The sequence below is a fragment of the Coenobita brevimanus genome, chromosome 39, assembly GCF_032717465.1.
Source record: "Coenobita brevimanus isolate Jiangsu-jjx chromosome 39, ASM3271746v2, whole genome shotgun sequence".
Taxonomy (NCBI): domain Eukaryota; kingdom Metazoa; phylum Arthropoda; class Malacostraca; order Decapoda; family Coenobitidae; genus Coenobita; species Coenobita brevimanus.
The window spans coordinates 1,314,684-1,329,688 of record NC_136992.1 but is presented as its reverse complement, the minus strand read 5'-3'; the positions used below and the strand labels follow the sequence as shown (position 1 = coordinate 1,329,688).

At 40.3% G+C, this 15,005-nt stretch overlaps 1 long non-coding RNA gene across 1 annotated transcript; it reads right to left on the bottom strand.

Annotated features, from left to right (window-relative positions):
• LOC145396852 (uncharacterized) lies at nucleotides 1-2,721 on the bottom strand. The gene is made up of 3 exons (XR_013896842.1): nucleotides 2,556-2,721; nucleotides 370-530; nucleotides 1-180 (listed from the first exon to the last, which is right to left on the bottom strand). It is a non-coding gene; the product is annotated as an uncharacterized LOC145396852 (long non-coding RNA).
• Between the last annotated feature and the right edge of the window lie 12,284 nt (nucleotides 2,722-15,005).

The window sequence follows — 15,005 nt, the reverse complement described above, 5'->3', positions numbered from 1 at the left end:
ATTTCTTGCAATTCCATCCATCAGCAGCAGTAGCAGCCCAAGTTAGACCACTCCAGAATAATGGTTTCTCCTATCTTCTTCCACTCTCATGGACTGGCTGTCAGCATGTTCCATCAAATCCCAGCGAATCTTTAAGTCACAACAAGACGGCAAGATGAGATTTGGGATCCGCTTCTTCATCTGCCGACAAAAATCATTATTAGTATCATCATCATCTTCAATTCTCTTCTCACTGTTATACATTGAGTAGTTATGATCCAGAAAGTGGAAAATACAGAAATCATTATCATCAACATTTTCAATCATCAAGCCTTACAATTCCCATACATTCATTCAGGGTAAAAGCTGCGGGGTGTAAACTTCACTCACCTTCTCACTCCTTCCACGAAGGTTCCATAATGCAGGTGTCAAGGAAACGACTCCTTCCCCATGCAGTATCTCCCGACAAAAATGAATGACGTAGTTCAGCCAAAATTTGCAGCCTTCTTCTTGGTGTCGTCCTTCATGGGCTGATGCTTTCAGATATCAGCCTGTGAAAAGGATCAATCTATGGAAAACGTGCCATGTGTTCAAATATCTAGAATTACTTCACATATAATGCAAGTGCATCCATCCATCCATCATCCAATCCTATGTTGCCCCATGAGGAACGTAGAAGCCCGGGGCTAAGCAAGTTGGTCCTGACATTTGAGATGAAAGTGACCAGCCTCACTCATCCCTGAGTGGCATTACGTGAGCAATAAACCCCAACCACCCCTTGGATATAAACCTTCACCGGCTCAAAATGATTGGAGTGCTGTAAATACCCACTAAACATCAGGTGCCAAAAATTGGTTATATGGTTACCACCCAGCATATTAAATGGTTTCCCGGTGTACAGCAAACCACTTGGCTTGTCACTCAGTGTAGAGTTACCCACAGGCAGGAGGAGGAGGAAAGAATGAAGGAAAGAAATACAGAAGAGGGGGTGTAAGGTCACCCACAGACAGAAGGATGAGGAAAGAATGAAGGAAAGAATGACAGAAGAGGATGGATGGAAAGAATGACAGAAGGGGATGGAAGGAAAGAAGGATGGAGGAGAGGAAAGGGCAGACACCCGAGAGCAGCACTACATCGAGTAAGTGGAAATAAAAATAAAAATAAATAAAGTGTAAAACTTTACCATTATGGTCCCATTTATTGTGTGAGATTTGGTTAGATGGCGAACTCTCCTAATTTGCTGGCCAGAATACCATATTTCACTTAAGCACACATTTTAGTGCACACTGTTTCTTAGTTTTCATGATATAAAATCAATATACACCTTTTTCTCAAACTAATTTAGTTCTACTACTTTCATTATTGGATATTCAACTACTTTTCAACCTGCTGATCCTGTGATGCTTTGCTGGGTACAGCACACCCTCATTTTATGACTGCGACGCATTTTTTAAAACCAATCGTTACATGATTTTTGTGCTGTAATCACGTAAACAAGAAAAAGATCACATACTGGTAATGAGACATCAGGCACCACAGTAACTGTATAAGAACAAAAAAGTTAAATTCTTATTGATCTCATAAGCAAATGACTGTACACTCGATCAAAAAAGTATCAGTGCACAAGGGATGCGATGCCAACCGAAAAGGTTCAAACAACTGCTGACATTACCAATGTCTCATTGTGTATCATCGGTGTCTGTCTATATAAACATTACAATTGCTACATGTTTGCAAGAGGATATTAATAGCTGGCGATATATGATACCTCCAGACATCAGGGCCACCAACGTGTGGTAGGTCGGATACTAATATTTCAGTGACCTTCGTTCTGTGGTCCCAAATGTTTCACGCATGTTGTGCACCGATACTTTTGTGACTCAGGGTACACTATAGTGACTGTATGACAAGGGTGTGCTGTATTTCTTATAATTACTAACTGGCAAAAACAGGGTACACAGTTTTAGGTTTTCTATGGATTCCTCTCATCAATAGCAAAAACCTTTTCCTTTACCAATTCCTTAGTTTGATGAAGTTAGATTAATGCTTAAAATTGCCAACTTCATTGTCTCATTTTTCTTCCATGAAGACTGACTGGGTTGGATAAGGTTAAATTAATGCTTTGGGGGGTCTTAGGAACAAAGGCACCCAGTTAGGTTAAGTTATGATAAAACATGGGTTTTCTGATTTGTTATATTATTAATTTGATATTAACCATCATTTTTCAGTGAAAATGCTTCTTTTCTCTGCATGGGTTCCCACACTCAACAGAGGGATAGAGAGGGCAAGAAAAACAGGGAAACAATGCAATTCCGAAAGAAATGAGTCAAAATCAAATGAACCACGAAAATTAATCAGAAAACTCTTCTTTTATCGACAAAATTGTCTGCCTGAAAGTAAAAATATTCTTTGGCATATCAAAATTCTACAATAATTGGGTCACAAAGCTAAGGAGTGCGATAGCACTATAGTATGTAGCAGACAGGGTTAGAAAAAAAAAAAAAAAAAAAAAAAAAAAAAGGGGGGGGGGGGGGGCCCCCGGGGGAAAGGAGGTGGGTGAAAAAGAAACTCCTTACCCATCTCACAAGCAGAAATGCACAGGCACTGCCATGCCTTAAAGAGGTGGTCATAAAATCCTTCACTACACTGCACGGCCCATCTTGGTGAACAGTTTTGAGTATCAGCCAGAGGTCTTCGTTTGAGGGTCATTGCTGATTCACTGAGGTGTGGCTTCTGAATCAGCACCTACTCAGAACATCCTGCCAAAAAGGAAAAACTGAATCAGGACTTTGTGAAAGGCTAAGAGAATGTGGGTACTGTACAGCCTAGTCCCCACCTGACTTTGGCCCACAACGGGTATTTTCATTTCTTAAACCACATGTGTCTGATGCCTAATTTTACTCATCTTCCCAGAGCAAGATTTCTCTGATGCGAAGAGCCCACATAAATGCATTCATCTCGTACTACCAATACTGAATAATCAATTCTTTACCAAATGGGCACAGCCTTTCCAAATTTTCTATGAAATGAGTCTTTCACAGGGTAACTGGCACCTCTCCTGGATTACCATACCTACTGGGGCTTTTTTAAAAGCTACCTCTGATGACTGTTATTTAGGATTTTGAATATGTAAATATTCTGCCATCGTCACACCCATCGCTGGATGTCAAACACTGAGAAAGAACATTTTACTTTTGGCATGTCCAGAGTATACAATTACTTTGATGGAATTGTGTGTTATTTGCAGTAATTTACAGCAACTTCTTCCTTTAATATGCAGCCATTTGCTTATCCAGGACACAATAAACTGCAAGAAGTTGCATTCCACGAGCTCCTTCTGGCTGCAGCTGCTCTTTATCCTCCTGCGTATTAAAGTAACTTCCTTCTGGATGGATTAGGTTAGGTCTGGTTAGGTTAAAAGTATGGGGAGGTCTGGGGAGGCAAAGCTCCCCCAAGTAAGCTTGGGCCACATTAGATCAGGATAGCTTAGGTTTGGTTAAACTGCTAAGGTTTCCAAAGCTTTGACACTGTTAATTAGTGTTTTCTTTTGCACACATTTTAGTATGCTTGATACACTTGACGCATCCAGTCCGAGCGATGGTTGGTAAACAACGCAGGCAGTCGGGGAGACTGTTGATAAACACAAGACATGGAGTTAGGTGTAAAATTTTAAAATTGGTTAAAATCGTTCCTAACGAGTCGAGAGCAAATGGTGGAAATACGTTACTGTACATCTGGAATGCCGCCCACAGGGATCGATGCTGAGGCCAGCCTTATTTTTGGTTTACATTAATGACCTACGGTAGCTAACGAGTTAGAATGTCCAGCCCCTCTCTTTGCAGACGATGTCAAGACAACAGGATCGACAGCATGGACGATCTACAAGCTATGCAAAGAGACTTGAACAATCTAGGAAACTGGAGTAAGAAATGGCTGTTAAAATTTAGGGCTGTGAAATGTGCCACAGACCACATGGACCACAGAAATCTTGGTTTTGTCTATGAAATGAATGGAAGGGAACTTAAGTCTAGGTGGTAAGCAAACAGAATGGTTGGTCTAATAAGAAGGAGCTTTTCATACAAGGATGTTGGCTAGTGTAAATCACTGTATTGTTCATTGGTAAGACCCCGCTTGGAATATGTGGTACAAAGCTGGTCCCCATACGAAAAGGAGGTCGTACTGGAACTGGAAAAGTACAAAAAAGGATGACAAGACTTGTACCAGAGCTCAGAGACCTGGAATATGTAGACAGGTGTGAAAGACAGGCTGACAACTCTAGCGAAGAGAAGCCAAGGAGATTTACTTGAAAATTTATAAAATCCTTACTGGGATGAAGAATGTTAGCAAGGATGTCTTCTTTGAGTAAACTGCAGCCAGCAAGAGAACCAATACCCGGTACATGTAAACTGAAAAGAGGTTACTGGAGAACCCTGGTTTGAGCTAATTCCTTTGGTGTGAGAGTTGGGAATGACTGAAACACATTCCTTGAGCATGTAGTTACTGCTCCTTTGCTACGTTCTTTCAAAAACAGATTAGATAAATGTTCTTGATCAGAAACAAATTATTTCTTCTTCCCCTTCAGAGTTTTCCCTGCTATATTTGATGCCATATACTCCTACTGTACAATCTAGTCACTGAGAATTATGATGTACAGTATTAAGGTAGTAGAAAATGTACAAAATGGTGTTCTAGTAACTGTAAAAACAAAATAAATTAACACTCATGAATGAACAAAAGATGGGAGCCCTACAAGACAAGTTTCTTAACCTCCCATGAATTTGAAACAGATAAGCTTGCAATAGGAAATCGGTAAACGGATGAACCACTGGATGAAAAAACACAAGAAAGAAAAGGCTTATGATCTACGGTACTTTCACACCAGTACACATTATAGGCTCATATGTCTGGCAATGGCACGCCTAACTGTAAACATGTCTTGCTGGTGCAAACTGCAGGTGACAATCTTTTACTTTTTGTGACTAATATATTAAAATAAATCTCCCTTTGACTGGGACCATAAAATAGTAATACAGCTACCAAATATTCATGTGCACTATACACTATATCGTAAGAAATTGATAACATAATGCAAAATAAGTCAAACAGAAGAGGGGCTGTATTTAATATTATATTTTACTTCCTCATGAGGTTCCAATTTCTTCATGAATTAACACAATATAGTATTCACATGCTTATTTCTACATAAATTTGTAAGTTTACAAATCTGCAGCCAGAGAACAAAAGAATGCTACCAGTAGCTACATCTTTAGGCTTTCCAACACAACAAAAGAATAACTGTTATCTGTATTAGGGCCTGTTATGTAATGAAAAGTATAAACCGTACTTTCAGCGAGGGGGAAATATCTGGCTGGGCCAAAACCAGGAGAGGGGGTAGGGGTGCACAGGCCTGGGCCCATACCATAAAAAATACTTAGTATCGCTAAGTACACTTGGCAGACGAAATATTTCACAAGTAGCACTTAAGTCTGGGCAAAATAATTAAGTAATACCTACCAAACTACACTTTGAAGACGACAAACTTAAGTACCCTCGATGAGGTTACTTAAGTGCTTCTTATTTTACTCAGTCACGATGCCTGCACAACAAAAATGACGAGGGAGAATATGAAGGGCTACAAATTATGGAGAAACATGAAAGAAAAGTGATTTTGGGTCTATGTATGACGTTTTCAATGAATTAATATAGAAAAATTACACCATGTTGAAGTAATATTATACTGATAGATTTGAAGATGTTGTTACACCACAGACAAACAGCCTATGCATGATCACTAGTGCAGAAATGAAAGTATCTGCAATACTGTGTTACTTAGTAACTAGAAAGATGCAGCTGTATAATGGTGATAATCTCTGACTTCTCTTTTCTCACGTGCAAACAATTTTGTCTTAAACATCTCTCTGTAAGATGTTTTTCTGTTATTCAGCCATAACTTATCAATCAAATCTAACAAAGCTTGTATCATACAGTTGCGAATACTGTGGTTGTTTTACTGATGAAAAAAATTGCAATCAGAGAACAGTATGCCACACTGGCCTAACAATAATCATTTGTGATGTGATGCAAGAGATTCACAAATAATTCTGTCCCAACATTCAGCTGCATCTCTACCCAACTGTGATGAGTTTCATTATAATCATTCAGTAAATTAGTGGGTATGTACAAAATAACCGGGAATTATTTTGTAAACATATTAAATGGAGAACGTCAAACATAATCTACCCATGTTTTGACGGAGACAAGACCTAGTAAGGGACTTGTCGAGGTTAGGTTATGAAAGCAATTCAAGATGAATTTTGTCATAATATTCAGCCCTGCCTGTGCCGCCTGGTAACCATTCTTTAATGCATTTATTCACTTCAGTACAGTACATTCATAATATAACAGGGAAATGCCTTCAAGGCGTCCAGTACAGGGAACCGTCCATGTTTTGATGGACACTGAGGTAAGGTGATGCAGGCAATTATCGATGAATTTTGTCAAAAATTTAGCAGTAGCTGTGCCCCATGGTAATAATTTTTAATCATAATCCTTCAACAAATTAGAATACACATGTAGAATAAGGGCAAAAAAGCAAGAAAATGTATTTTACGAATACTGACCATAACCTAACCTAAACAGTCTTTGACAGGGAAATGACCAGCCAAGGTCATGCATGTGATCCACAATTGCTTAAATATTCAGTTATGTCTGTGCTCTACAGTAATCACCCTTTGTCATATACATGAAGTAAATTCCAGTCTACGTACAAAATAGCCAGGAAACGTCATACAAGAGGAAACTGCAGGGAACCAGCCATAAACCAACCTAACCTATCCATGTTTTGACAAGGAAATGACCAACTTGTCAATGCGAGGTTGTGAGGGGATTCATAATGAATTTTGTCATTCAGCACTAGTTGTGCCGCATGGTAACCATTCTTTACCGGTATCATATACAGTCAATCAAGTAAAGTACATATTTATAAACAGGGAACCGTCTATGGTTTTTCAGGGAAATGATTACCCGCCCAACAGCACTGTTGCTACCGGTATGTGAAACAAAAGATTCTAAATGAAGTTTGACCTAATATGCCCTTGTTGTGCCCAAGAGTAATGTCTCTTTATCTTGATCATCCAGTTAGGCTATTCAGAGAACACGTGTAAATGATCAGGGAAACTCAAGCAGGTGATAATGAGCTTTTACATATGTAAAACCTCACTGAGAACATTGGTATACCCAGCAGTAATAAATTGTGTACCATTCCCAATCAATAAATCAAAATGCATGCGGAAAATAATGAATGAAAGTCTTGAGACGGAACAAATCAAAGTATAACGACGGTAGGTCGGTGACAGAAATGACAATGTGGGAAAGACAAGAAATTCAAATTTCACTCTGCACTTGACACAGGAAATTGTCGTACCTCCTATTTGTGATGTTGGTAACAAAATTTTGATTCGCCATTCACTCTGAACTAATTCAATGTTTTACTCACCACAATTCTGCTATGCACTGCTTTTAATTCAACCGTACTCCACTCAGAACTCTTGTACTTCGCTGAGTGGAGCGCTAAGCTGTATCGATGGTGGCACTTAAGTAGTCCACTCAGTAAAGTACTGGGACTATAGTAAAGTTTAACCAAAATAATAATTTTTTATGTACAAGCCCTGGTTTCCTGAGAGGGTTAAATACCCCCTAGTCTTTTTCCAATCACCTCCTGCAGTCACAATTCTGTAATTAACAATGTTGCACATATATATGTACCAAAATTACTTACCTTGAGATAATGTATTTGATATATGTGGAATAGGCAGCCCGTCTGGTAAAGGATTACTATTATATATACTGATGCAGGCCTAGTATACCACCACATACCGATGCGGGCCTGAAGAGTACCCCCATATATTGATGCAGGTCTAGAGTACCCCCCGACAGACTCGGAACTGGGAGATACTGCTTACCTCCAGCCATTCTCTGTCACATAATCATAATACATGACTTACCTTAACGTAATAGGGGTCGGCGTCTTCCACAAAACGAAAAACCCAATAATTCAGTATGCAACCACCAGCATTACACCACGTGCGGTCCTTCCTGTTTACTTTAAGTATCTATACTTCTACTAAAAAGACGATCGCACTCAAGTCTAAGAAAGGATCAGAATCTCTTGTCTAATCCTCCTTTTGTTATTCCTTCGTAAGTTGTCTGAACACGTACAAAATTTTCAAAACCAATATTGGAATTAGTTTTACAGTAAAGGACTAAAGAAAATTCTGGCGTGCACAAAGTGGTATAGCCATTTTTTTTTTTTTAATAGCTCTAAACAGGCGTTTTCTCTTGGCGGTAATTTTTAACATTTGCCTACAAGGAAGCTTGAGCTTATGCTTTATATGAAATTATCGGCGACATTCATGAGATTCTGCACTGTTCCTGACGATTTTCTGAAGATTATTACTCTGTACAAATCTCTCCAGCTTAGCCACATTCGTCTCTGGATTTGGCAATCCTAGCGCCAAGGCATATAGACTTGTTCTTTGACCTTGGCCTTTGAACGATCACTCTCAAAATCTAAATACCCTAGAATTGCCTGATCCTCCCCCATATCACAAAGTTTGGCTCAGATCGGACCAAAGCTATTAAAGCTGACTATACCACAATTATGATCTTGCCATTACAATCACTCATAATAATTGGATGTTGAACATTATAATGATCAAACTAAGAACTATATAAACTTCCAGAAGTTGAATGAAAATTATTAAAATTCATGATGTACCTGGCAGTTTTTCTATAATGTAAAGATGCTGCCAGGGATGTGCATTGGTCTCCTACAGCTTAATTGGTCTGGGCTACAGTAGCTTTAGGCTCTCCTATATCCTAGCCCCATGCTCTCTGAGGCCCCCAGAGTAGTCTAGCCTGGGCCCCTCAGCTCCTTCTGAGGCATTACTGGATTAGATAATGGATGGAAGAACGGAAACCAACTTGATGTATTCATTCCTAAGAATCACTTTTAATTTTATGACTGTTATAGGAACTGAAGTACATATATTATACATCTGTTTTTGTTTTATTTACAATATTTTAGCATTTACAGGTTTATGGATTTAAAAAAAAAAAAAAAAAAAAAAAAGTGACTGAGCATTGTGCATACACATGTGGCCAAATCATATAGTTTCATTCTTCATACAGTACCAGTATATACTAAAAATACAGCACTATTTCTTAATGATTTCCAACAACATATTACTGTACAGCAAATATAAGGGTATTTGCTTACAAATAATGAGAAAACAACTTCCTCCATGTGTATAGAGTAATTCATCATGTAAGTTAGCAGCAGGTGTCTGGGGAATTTTGCTCTTATCCATCCTACATGACATCTAATGTGGGGAGTTCAGAATACAGTATTACCTGTTCTATGTACAGTATATAACTAGTTACTGATGACATAATGAGATATGGCATAAAGCAGGAGTCCTCATCATTACAGTGATCCCTTGGTTATTATGCATACATGATACCCAGCCTAGTGTGTGATAATGAAACTGTGTCATAACGAAAGCACAGAACCTTTGGGATTTATCCTAATTGGTACTAGGCACCCTACTCATTAGCCCAGATTTTCCTTTTTATAATTTACATCCAGTAAATACATACATATACACTGTTATGATATCAGATCACACACATGAATGGTTAGGTTAACAGGAAGTGATAAAAAGGGCACAATAATGAAGAACCATGTACCACAGAGAGACCCAAATGGGCATGAGGAGAGGGGTCCTATGGCTAGTGGATGGAGAGATAGTGGTCTCCCCTACCTGGGAAGAACTCTTCAAGTAAGGCCTCAATTCTGAATCCCTAAAAACCATTAAAAAACACACGCACACATACTGCACCATTGCTGTCGGCAGAAACCAAATCATGTGTGCAATACCAACATTTTTCAGGGAAAAAAAAATTGCATGATAAAAGTAAGAGTGCAGATTTTCATCTAATAGTGATAACAAAAACTGCTTTAATCATGTGTGCGATAACCAAGGGATTGCTGTATTGTTTATCTATAACCATGATTATCATCCAAACCATATATTCACATCCATCCATCATCTAATCCTACATTGCCCCATGAGAAGCGTAGGAGCCCGGAGGCTAGGCAAGTTGGTCCTGGCATTTAAGATGACAGTGACCAGCCTCACTCATCCCTGAGTGGCATTATGTGAGCAATAAACCCCAACCATCCCTTGAATATAAACCTTCACCAGCTCAATTCGATTGGAGCACCGTTATTACCCACTAAACCACCAGGCGCCAAAATTTAGTTATATGGTTACCACCCAACGATTCACCATAATCATAATTATCATAACCAGTACCACCCAACAAAAATAGGGTACTGTATAATGTTTGTTTTGTTTTTTAAGGCTCCAACATGCTTGAATGCATTGGCATTGGTCACCAAATGGTAGTTCTCCAAGCTGCTCAATCTCTCGCATCTTCCCTATTTAGTTCCTTATCCCTGAGGTCACACTCAATGGCTTCGTCCCAGGTCTTTTTCGGCCTACCTCTCGCTACCCTACCCCCAACATTAACACTTCTCACTTTCTGCACCTAATTATCATGCCCCATCCTCTCTACATGCCTAAACCATCTCAATCTACCTCTCCTCCTCACAACACCAATGCACTCCAGTCCCATCCTAACCCTTAACTCTTTCATCATAAACCTGGCCCCTCCAGGCCTCGCACTCAGGGACGCACTGCATATCCACCTAATCATTGTCATTTCTGTACAACTGAGCCTGCGAATATCCTCTTCCTTTACTGCCCAGGTCTCACTACCATACAGCATTACACTCCTAACACATGCTGAATATAAAGATCCCTTAGCACGGAGGGAAAGCCCTCTCAGTGTCAGAAGAGGCAACAGCTCCCTGAACTTCTTCCAACCACTCCTCATTCTAGCCACAGAGCTTGCTCCAGCCCCACCTCCAGCACATAACATGACTCCCAGATAAAAAAAAAAAAAATACTCTTGCACACACTCAAGAGACTTGCCAGCAAATTCAATCTTTTCATGCCTGGCAATCTCCACATGCTCTCCCTGACACACTGTACACATAAAATCAATATTATCTCACAGTCTACCTCTAATACCACTACATCTCTTATGCATTCACCTATCGCAAACCCTGCACAAGATGGACTTACTCCACGCGCCCTTGTGGCAGATCGCACATGGCCACTCCCCCTCTTCTTTGACAGTACTGCACCCAGCCCTTGATACCATCACTTTTGTTTTTATTGCATTTACTCTTAAGGCCTTGTGCCCCATACCATCTCTCCACTTCCTAAATCTTTCTTCCGCCTCCCTTCCATTCTCTGCAATCAACACCAAGTTATCAGCATACAACATCTCCCACAGAGTCCACTTCCGAAGTCATGTGAGAGGGCTTCAAGTACCATAATAAATAACAAGCGGCTCAAGACTGACCCCTGATGCACACCAACATTCACAGAAAACTCCTCACTCAAATTTCCATTCCCCCCTTACCTGGGTGCGAGCACCCACATACATGGCCATAACCACCCCAACCAGCGACTCCTTGATCCCAGGCTGTCTCACTGCCCACTTCACCACCTCTCTAGGGACTCTGTCAAAGGCCTTCTCCAAATCGACAAAAACAAAGTACAGTTCCCTTTTCATCCCAATACATTTTTCCTGAAGCTGCTGAACAATGAATATGGCACCAGTGGTCGCTTTGCCTGGCATAAACCCAAATTGCATCTCATCAATATTCACTCTTTCTCTAATCATACCTTCTAGAACACTCTCCATTACCTTCATTATCTGGTCCAAAAGCTTTATGCCTTTATAATTTCCTCCTTCCAGGGCATCACCCTTCCCCTTGTACACATTTACAAGTACACCCTTCAGCCAATCCTCTGGGACAACATACCCATATACAGTATAATCGTATTTATCAAATCAGTGATTAATCCCACTCCTATATCTCCTGAGGCTTTCAACATTTCGGCAGTCAACCCAGACACACCTGCTGCCTTCCGCACCTGAATCCTACCTATTGCCCTGCTCACAGCAGCAGCATCAATCAAAAGCCTAAGGCCAAACAATGGATCTGCTGGATCCAGAACTTCCCTGTCCCAGTCAAACTCCTCATTCAACAACCGGCTGTAGTGCTCTCCCCAGGCATCTTTAATATCACCATTGTTCACCATTATCTTTTCCTCACCATTCTTCACACACTGCTCACCCATGATATCCCTATTCTTCCTCTTCAGCTGCTCTGCCATCATAAATATCATAATCTTCCTTTCCACATTATCTAAATTATCAAGTAAAAGTCTCTGTGGCTCAGACTTTGCCCAGTAAACCTCTCTTCTAGCCCTAAGCTTGGCAGCCAAGTATTCCTCTTGGTTACCACCCTTTTGCCATTCCTGGAAAAAACTTTTTTTCTCCTTAACCGCAGCTTCTTCAGCCTCATCCCACCACCAAGTTACTTTATGTCTTGGGAGGCCCATTGTCCATCCACACACTGAATCAGTTACTCTCAAAAGGTTGTTCCTGAGGGCTCTGTACTGTTCATTAACACTTCTATCAATGTCTCCCTGTTCAGCCACCACTCTATTCACCTCGCTATAGAAGGCAACCCTTATTGTTTGTCTTTCAACTTCCATATTTTCCTCCTAGGTGCATAGGTCCTCTTCTTCTTCACCCGCTCCTTAAGCACCATGTCAAATATCAATAACTTGTGTTGCAGCACCCACTCCTCGCTCCCTATAACTTTAACATCCCTCACTAACCTCCTATCGGCCCTCCTGACCAAGAAATAGTCTATCTGGTTCCTATTTTCCCCAGACTCGCATGTAATCAACCTACTCACTTTTCCTAAAATGTGTGTCGCACACAATCATGTTCACTGCCTCCCCAGACTCAAGTATCATTTCCCCTTCCTCATTTCTTGTATCGCATGCACATCTCCCATGAACTCCCTCACTTACATGGCCATTTAAGTCCCCTCCCAAAACCACAATCTCATCATCCCCCTTACCACTTACTACACCTATCAGGTCACCCAAGAATCTATCCTTCTCTACCTCATCCAAGCCTGCCTGTGGAGCATACGCCGATGTAAATGCAAACATGATCCCAATGACCAAAATTTTCACTATAGGGAAAAGGGAAATACAAACATAGAGTCATAGACGAACTATGGAAGAAGTATCAACTGTCTGCCCAATGAAATGGACCACACAATCATTTTCACATCATACAAGCCCTCACAATGCTTGCCCCAACTCACAAGTCTACAAACAAACTTTCATAAAACTCCAGACCAAGGAGCATGGAGTCACAACACACAGCAAATCAGAGACAGTTGTTTTCGCTTTTCATCATCCATTTCACTCCTTTTTGGTATTCATCCTGAACTCTCAAACTCCATCACATTAAGAATGAATTACCATGAGGACATAACATCCATTTCATTCCAACACTAATACAAAAAAATACAAACAAACATGCTTTCCAACCAAAACAAAGTTGTTCCACAACATTCAGTAGTTTTCTACCACATTATACATTTGTAGGGTTTCTCACATATATTTTCTGTTCATCAAAGCCTTCACCTTATCTGGCTGAAGTGATTATATACATATATATGTAAACATATAATATATATATATACATATATATATATATATATATATATATATATATATATATATATATATATATATATATATATATATGTGTTTGTGTGTGGTAGGCGGGGGGGGGCACTCACCATCCACCCACTCAATGTAGTGCTGCTCTCGGGTGTCTGCCCTGTCCTTTCCTCCATCCTTCTTTCCATCCATCCTCTTCTGTCTTTCTTTCCTTCATTCTTTCCTCTTTCTTCTGCCTGCGGGTGACTTTACACTCCCTCCTGTGTCTTTCTTTCCTTCATTCTTTCCTCTTCCTTCTGCCTGTGGGTGACTCTACACTGAGTGACAAGCCAAATGATTTCCTGTACACCAGGAAACCATTTACTACGCAGGGTGGTAACCATATAACCAAATTTTGGCTCCTGGTGGTTTAATGGGTAACAAAGGTGCTCCAATCTGATTGAGCCGGTGAAGGTTTATATCCAAGGGGTGGTTGGGGTTTATTGCTCACATAATGCCACTCAGGGATGAGTAAGGCAGGTCACTCTCATCTTAAATGCCAGGACCAACTTTCCTAGCCCCGGGCTCCTACGCTCCACATGGGGCAACGTAGGATTATATGATGGATGGATGGATGGATGTATATATATATATATATCCATCCATCCACCCATCATCCAATCCTACATAGCCCTATGAGGAGCGTAGGAGCCCGGGGCTAGGCAGTTGGTCCTGAGATTTAAGATGAGAGGGACCAGCCTCACTCATCCCTGAGTGGCATTACATGAGCAATCAACCCCAACCACCCCTTGGATATAAACCTTCACCGGCTCAATACGACTGGTGTGCAATAATTACCCACTAAACCACCAGGTGCCAAAATTTGATTATATGGTTACCACCCAGCATAGTAAATGGTTTCCTGGTGTACAAGAAACCATTTGGCTTGTCACTCAGTGTAAAGTCACCCATAGGCAGAAGGACAAGGAAAGAATGAAGGAAAGAAAGACAGAAGAGGATGGAAGGAAAGAAGAAGGGAAAAGAGGAAAGGGCAGACACCCGAGAGCAGCACTACATTGAGTGAGTGGATGGTGAGTGCCTCCACTATATATTTACTTATTTATTTATTTATTTATAAAGCAGCATCAGTCACCTTCATTTAAAATGAGTCACTATAACTCTGATTTACTGTTTCAGATGTTCTTTTATTAAAATGAATTATCAGCTCTATTGTTGTTAGTATAAACAGAATTTACAGACATATGGAAGACATAAAGAGTACTGTTCCACATTCACATACAGTATCTGTAGGCTACTGCAAATAACCCTAAGTAACCCTTTCAATAAGCTGATGTCTTT